The sequence below is a fragment of the Cryptomeria japonica genome, chromosome 4 (assembly GCF_030272615.1).
Source record: "Cryptomeria japonica chromosome 4, Sugi_1.0, whole genome shotgun sequence".
NCBI classification, from domain to species: Eukaryota; Viridiplantae; Streptophyta; class Pinopsida; order Cupressales; family Cupressaceae; genus Cryptomeria; species Cryptomeria japonica.
Genome location: NC_081408.1, coordinates 598,938,857 through 598,947,767, shown reverse-complemented (window position 1 = coordinate 598,947,767; position 8,911 = coordinate 598,938,857).

Below are 8,911 nucleotides of genomic sequence, written 5' to 3'. Positions count from 1 at the left end.
AGAGATGCCTCGAGTAGATGTGTGCTTATTTTATTTTGTGATCAGTAGATATAATTTGTTATTATCAGTGACAATTATTTGCTAACTTGTATCAATGTCATGTTTCTGAACATATGTAGGTTGTGTATGAAAATATTCAAAACATACCTCCTCTACCAAAGACATACATCAAGAGTCCTGCAAAGCCAAAGAGAAAATGTGGAGATGAGGTAAACATGAATAGTTCAATTATAGTTCATTTTTATGTTAAATTTTCAAATGTGAATTATATAATATAACTAATATTAATCATGGTTTGTTTTTCTTGTGCAGGATCCTTCAGAGCCGAGCAGTGCGGCAAAGAGGATCGATTTTGATGATCCATCAGCAACTTAGGATGTTATAGATAGTTTTGGGATGCTTACATGTCTAGTTGGCATGTATATTTTGTATATGGACATGCATTCATGTATTTAGACATACATTTTGTTTCAGTTGGTGTTTATACCATATTTGTGTATGGACATACATTTGTAATCATTTGACATTTTTAGATATACAAAAGTTTATATTCGATCATATAAATTGTTGTTCATCTGTGCATGGTGTTATCATCGAAATATTTAATCTTCATTCCAATAATTAACAATGGTTATTTAATGAACAATACAATTCATTTCATTTCATCGTAAGTGTTGTTTGTATAATGAACAATATAATTCATTTAATGAACAATACAATACAATTCATTTAATGAAAAATACAATACAATTTGTTTAATGAAAAATACTTGATACAATTCATTATTACATTATGCATGGTCCTATTTTTCCACCTACCTTGGTCAAACGCTCGAGGTTTTATTAGGTCAGCAATTTTTTGGTTGGCGAAAAAATCATCAGTCTCATTCAATCAAATGTTGTCGCGTGGCCAATTTCTCATTCATCTCGTTGCGATGATGAACCATCAGCTTGTACGTGTACAATTAGGCATTATTACCCTATGCATGGTCCTATTTTTCCCCCCCACTCGGTGAAACGCTCGGGGTCATACCCTACCGACGTCGTCCCTTGAGTGCACTAAGTGCTAAAAATTGTCAAACTTTAACGGGCCCTAACTCAGAATCTGTGGCACCTGCAAATGATCCATTTGAACCTACTGGGCCATGAGAGGGGTCCCTACAAAATCCTATCTCATTTTTTCATGTTTCCCTACGATTTTATTAGGGCAACAATTTTTCGGTGGGTGAAAAAATCATCAGTCTCATTCAATCAAATGTTGTCGCGTGGCCAATTTTTTGTTTAGCTTGTTGCAATAACAAACCGTCAGCTTTGACATGTCCAGTTAGGCATTATTACCCTATGCATGGTCCTATTTCCCCCCCCCCACTCGGTCGAACGCTCAGGTTCATACCCTACCAACGTCGTCCCCTGAGCGTCCTAAGTGCTAAAAATTGTCAAACTTTGAAGGGCCCTAACTCAGAATATGTGGCACTTGTGAATGATAATTTTGAACCTACGGGGCCATGAGAGGGGTCCCTACAAAAGCCTATCTCAGTTTTTCAAGTTTCCCTACAGTTTTATTAGGGCAGCAATTTTTTGGTGGGCAAAAAAATCGTCAGTCTCATTCATTCAAATGTTGTCTCGTGGTCGTTTTCATGTTCTGCTCATCGTGATGATGAACCATCGAATACGACATGTCCAGTTAGGCATTATTACCCTATACATGGTCCTATTTTACCCCTCCACTTAGTCGAACACTCGGGGTCATACCCTACCAGCGTCGTCCCTTGAGCGCCCTAAGTTATAAAAATTATCAAACTTTGATGGGCCCTAACTCGGAATCCGTGGCACCTTTGAATGATCCATTTGAACCTATAGGGCCATGAGAGGGGTCCCTACAAAATCCTATCTCAATTTTTTAATTTTCCCTATGGTTTTATTAGGGTAGCAATTTTTCGAAGGGTGAAAAAATAGTCACTCATTCATTCAAATGTTGTCTCGTGGTTGTTTTCTCATTATCCTCATCGCTATGATGAACCGTCGACTCTGAAATATCCAGTTAGGAATTATTACCCTATGCATGGTCCTATTTTTTCCCCCCACTCGGTCTAACGCTCGAGGTCATACCTACCGGCATCGTCCCTTGACCGCCCTAAGTGCTAAAATTTGTCAAACATTGATGGGCCTTAACTCAGTGGCACTTGCGAACGATGTATTTGAACCTATGGGGCCACGAGAGAGGTCCCTACAAAAGCCTATCTCAGTTTTTCAATTTTCCCTAGGGTTTTATTAGGGTAACAATTTTTTGATGGGTGAAAAAATCATCAGTCTCATTCATTCGAATGTTGTCTCGTGGTCGTTTTCTCGTTCTGCTTGTCGCGATGATGAACCGTCGAATCTGACATGTCTAGTTAGGCATTATTACCCTATGCATGGCCCTATTTTGTACCCCCACTTGGACAAACGCTCGGGGTCATACCCTACTAGCGTTGTCCCTTGAGCGCCCTAAGTGTTAAAAATTATCAAACTTTGACGAGCCCTAACGCGAAAACCATGGCACCTGCGAATGATCCGTTTGAACCTATGGGGCCACGAGAGAGGTCCCTACAAAATCTTATCTCATTTTTTCAAGTTTCCCTACGGTTTTATTAGGGCAGTAATTTTTTGGTGGACAAAAAAATCGTCAGCCTCATTCATTCGAATGTTGTCTCGTGGTCGTTTTCTCGTTCTGCTCATCGCGATGACGAACCGTCAACTCTGACATGTCTAGTTAGGTATTATTACCCTATGCATGGTCCTATTTTTTCCCCCCACTCGGTCGAACGCTTGGGGTCATACCCTACTGGCGTCGTCCCTTGAGCGCCCTAAGTGCTAAAAATTGTCAAACTTTGACGGTCCCTAACTCAGAATCCGTGGCACCTACAAATGATCCATTTGAACATATGGGGCCACAAGAGGGGTCCCTACAAAATCCTATCTTTGTTTTTCAATTTTTCCTATGGTTTTATTAGGGCAGCAATTTTTTGGTGGGCGAAAAAATCATCAGTCTCATTCATTCGAATGTTGTCTTGTGGTTGTTTTCTCGTTCTGCTTGTCGCGATGATGAACTGTTGACTCTGAAATTTCTAGTTAGGAATTATTACCCTATGCATGTTCCTATTTTTTCCCCCCACTCGGTCGAACGCTCGTGGTCATACCCTACCGATGTCGTCCCTTGAGCGCCCTAAGTGCTAAAAATTGTCAAACTTTGACGGGCCCTAACTCGAAATCTCTGGCACCTGTAAATGATTTGTTTGAACCTATGGGGCCACGAGAGGGGTCCCTACAAAATCCTATCTCAATTTTTCAATTTTCCCTACGGTTTTATTAGGGCAGCAATTTTTCGGTGGGTGAAAAAAATGTCAGTCTCATTCATTCAAATGTTGTCTCGTGGCCATTTTCTCATTCTTCTCGTCATGATGATGAACCGTCAACTCTGACATGTCCAGTTAGGAATTATTACCCCATACATTGTCCTATTTTCCCCCCCACTTGGTCGAACGCTCGGGGTCACACCCTACCGACATCGTCCCTTGAGTGTCCTAAGTGCTAAAATTTGTCAAACTTTGACGAGACCTAACTCACAATTCGTGGCACCTGCAAATGATCCATTTGAACCTATGGGACCACGAGAGGGGTCCCTACAAAAGCCTATCTCAGTTTTTCAATTTTCCCTATGGTTTTATTAGGGCAGCAATTTTTTGGTGGGCGAAAAAATCGTCAGTCTCACTCATTCGAATGTTGTCTCGTGGTCCTTTTCTCATTCTGCTCGTCATGATGATGAACCATCAACTATGACATGTCCAATTAGGCATTATTACCCTATGCATGATCCTATTTTCCCCCCCACTCAGTCGAACACTTGGGGTCATACCCTACCGACGTCGTCCCTTGAGTGCCATAAGTGCTAAAAATATAGATAAACAAGCATGACACTATAGACACATAATGATCATCAATATTTTCATGTATTGTATACACATAATTACCATTACACTTGCAAGTGACATACATGAAGGGATATGCAAACATGTTTTTTTTTCATTATCAATACAACTACACCAATGTACTCATGTACAGATACATTGTATATCATCAATATAACTAAACCAATTTGCTCATGGACATTGTATATCATCATAACAATGTTACATCAATTCACATCCATATACAAATACAACATCCCACTTCATCTGCATATGACATCCTCATGTCCTAAGAGAAAAGCTTACGTACAACAATGCCTACATATAAATGAAGACCAAAATAAGTAACCTTTTTATGCGGAATGAATGTGCTGCAAGAAAAAAATTATAAGACTTAATACAAATTAGTTTGGAAAATTATAAATTATGAAAGTTACCAGATTCTCTACAAAGTATACAAGCATAACTTTGAAGAAAGACGCATGTTGATTAAAGCCCTTCTCAGTGCATTTCTCTGCATGGTTGAAGACGATGGTAGATATGGTCATTTCTGAATAGCAATACATTCACTTGACTTAATGTTTATGCACAAAGGAATATGTACCATCACCAAGAGAGGGTCTTGTCAACGACGAATGATCTAGCATGAACCTGTATTTTTAAGAATTGTTAGTCTACACATAAAATTCATGGATGAACATAAAGGCTTTATGATAATAACTTCAACTAAAATGCATGATAATAAATGAAAAGGTGGGATTATATACCATAAAAATATGTCCCTTCGGATTATATCAACAAAACCCACTATGTTGACGCAAAAATCATAATGTGATACTATTTTATATCATCAAAAAAGACCTGCATGAGCATAAAGGTTTTGTGATAAGGGTTAGTGTAGGATCATGGGGGACTAAAAAGTGGCGATGTGAAAAAATAGCCTTCTTCACTCGCCTAAACACGCAAAAATCCGTGTTGACTTTTTGCTTGGCCTGGGTGTCAATACACCTTGGCATGGTAATTACCTATGCAAATTGGATATCCAATTTTTATTTGTAATTTTAAATTAAAAATATATTATATATTACATATTATATAATATATAATATTTTATTATATTATATAATATATATAATGTAATAATATATATTATATAATTATATAATATAATAATATATTATATAATTATATAATATAATAATATATTATATAATTATATAATATAATAATATTATATATTATTATATTATATAATTAACATGGGGCAAAAACAAGCGCTACAAATGAAATGCCACGCATCAAGAGCGCGTGGCTTAATTAACATGACAAAGAAAAGAGTGCTAAGAACAAGCACCAGGCCAACATGTGGCAGGCACAAGCTAGCCTATTCAAAACAGAGCATGTACAAATAAAATATACAATGATAACTACAAGAAGATTGTGGATCGATACACATGAGGTATTTTCCTAGCTGTCAAATTATTATATGTGGGATATGTTTTATCAAATTCCAAGGACAAAGACAAGAAGGGACAAGGAGATGTCTTTTATAAAAATAGGAAAATTTCAAATATTCATATGATAACGTTGATAATTGATTCATCATATACATTATAAATGTTTAATAAAATGCCTAAGCATATAAATTCGTAATGTCCCTTTTTATAAAGTTTTTGTATGTGTGGTTTTATATTTTTTCAACTATTAAAATTATGACTAGTAACGAATACTAGATATAAATGAAAAATTATGCAATTAAACCCAAGTAATATGCAAATAAAATGCAATTTGTAATTTTTATCTAATTTAATGGAAACTAAATTCAATATGCAATTTGATACTTTCTATTCTTTTATTAAACCAAAAATAACATGGAGGAAAATAAATAAATAAATTATAATTAAACCATAGTCTAAAGCAAGTATCAAATAACCCTAAACTAATTGCATTTATTAGCAAATAACAAAAATTAACAACCATTAACATAAATAAATTAATAGTAATTTATAACATAAAACCCGCATATATTATTTTACTACTGAAATCCTATGCAAATAGAATGCAATTTGTAATTTTTATCTAATTTAATGGAAACTATTTATTGAATATGCAATTTGATACTTTCTATTTTTTTTATTAAACCAAAAATAACATGCAGGAAAATAAATAAATAAATTATAATTAAACCATAGTCTAAAGTAGGTATTTATAAATAACCCTAAACTAATCACATTTATTAGCAAATAACAAAAAATAACAACCATTAACATAAATAAATTAATAGTAATCTATAATATAAAACCCACATATATTATTTTACTATTGAAATCCTTTGCATCCCCAAAAAACAATAGATATTTTAACTAGCACTAATAGTGATATTAAGAGATTATAGAACTAATAATAATATTTTAAATAACATAATATATCATAGAATATCTTACATATCAAACTTTGGAGTATAATGCAATGAGTTGGGTAGAAATAAATACTGATTCAAATGACAACACAATTTCCTTACATTATTGTAAATTTAACGGACCCATACTCTTGTATAAAAGAATGCAATAGATATAGAGAAGCATGAAACAAGGGTATTGAGTTTATATAAAGGCTACCAAAAGAGTGGGTGAAACAAGCCCCAAAAAGCTATAAATAGAAAATAAATAACACAACCAAGAGAAAGAGGAACAATTTTAGCCAATCTTTTAAACAAGCCTACAAAAAAATAAGAGAGTTGGGACGATCATGGTCCCACTTACACAATCCAAGGTTTGAAGAAAGTTGACCTTTCACCCACCACTCGAGCATGAATTTGGGAAAAGGAACTAGAAATACCTTTTTACGTTCTTACAATAATCTCAGTGATGTTATCATCAAAATTCAAACAAAGGGTAAGTAGGAGGAGAAACCCCCATGTTGAGCCCCTCTTTGCATGAAGAGGAAGAAATAAAATGATGAGATCAAAGGTGGCATTCCAACGCATGATAAATCTAGAGTTGAATTGAAGCTATGAGGAAATTAGGTTGTGATCTCAGGGGAGGAGGTTCCCTAATAGGGTCCATAGGGAATGTTAAGGCCACACTAAAAGCTAAGGAATTTCCATCATCTTGAGAGGAGTCATGTGATAAAGAATCATGAGAATGGATAGTCAAGTGATCTTCATTAGCATTATTTCACCAAGTAACAATGCCATTATGTCATGAGAGAGGAAAATCCATAGACAGATGATGAATTGAGAAGAAAAGAAAACATTTGAAAGGGAGCCCTCATAATCAAGTGTTATGTAAAGAAAACATTTGAAAGGGAGCCATCATAATCAAGTGTTATGTCCAAGGACTACCCCCAATATCAAAATAAAATCTTGTGAAGAGCTTTGGATATGTCAATGTCCACTTGTATGTGAGGAAAAGCAGATTGCCCCATTAAGGAAGTGGAATCATCAACATTCAAGAAGTGAACAATAGTTGCTAATGGCCTTGTAACAATAAACCTCCCAAAATTGGAGGGAAAGATTTGAATGTTTAACCGACACATGGTGTACATTGAGTGGTTTGATAAAGGGATTAAAGGGATTTGACCAAGGTTTAATAAAAGAAGTTCTCTCCCCAAGACCACAACTTACCCAACACCAATTTTTTATCCTCAAAAGAGGCAAAGAAAGTAATATAAAAATCTCTAACACAAGGGAAGGCTCAATCTTACTAGCCACTAGAAGCCTCCAAGAATTTAGCACCTGACTGTGTTGGTTCAAAAGAGAAGGCCAAAGGTTGGAGAATCTGCACTCCAAACATTTATGGTAATAAAAAACCTTATTTTCCACCACATCCAAGCTACCAACCACCATTGGGGATGATTTGGCATAAAGAAGAGGACAATATTTTTGAGACTTTTTCCTCAAAATGCAAGTAGGAATGGACCTAGCCACCTAAGAAAAGATATGTTCACTCAGACTAGAAGTAGGCACCAAAGGAGGGGCACAACCAACATCCCTAACACTAGAACTAGGGGTCCAAATAAACCTAAGCCCACACATAGGCATATTAGGCTTGTTAGAAGGAACTTATGCTAAATTGTGACTACAATCACTTAATAGGGTCCCATGGGTGACCAATGAAGCCTATGGAAGAGCAAAAAAATGACAAGAAGAAGACATCAAGAAAAGAAAGTTTAGAATTGTAATGGGCAAGAGAGAGGACATGTAATAGGCATACATTTTTCTCAATCTTGACATATTTTAAAATTAAATTCAAAATAAGGATAACTTGATTTAGGGGGTAAGCAACCTCAATTATTGATGTGGTAGATGGTAGCCCCATAAGGTTTTAACTTGGTTGGTGTTGCTTGTAGCAATAATCAACATATAATAAGCTCAATTTTATAATACATAATAGATTGTTGAAATCAAAGGAGGAAGCATGTTGGGATGGAAATAAGAATCAAAACATGTAGGATTATATACCCGCAAGCTACTAAGTGGTATGCCTACAACATAGTTTCGATAAACAACTTATTCCGTATGATATGGTTGCTGCAAGTAAACAAGGTTTAAGGCTACCATAACAATATTTTAAACATAATATTAAGTAGTAAGATTGATAAAATAATATGATATGAACAACGTTAATTTTAATTTTTAAATATTATTTAAAAATTTATTAATAATAATAAAATGAATTGTAGATGCAGCAAAATTGTATTGAAATTTTGTATAAATAAATAGTAATAATGATAAATCTTTTCATAGTAAAATATAAATTGATAAAAGTGGAATAGATCCAAATTATCAATAATGTCATAAATCTGAAAATTATTTGTGAATACAAAATGTTCATGATTCTCTTATATAATTGTCTAAATGGAGTTGACTATTTATGTCTTTAAATCTAAAAGATTCCAAGAGATTTTTTGTTCTAGTGAAATTGTCAAACACAAAATTTTTTCCTTGAATGTAAATTTGAAATT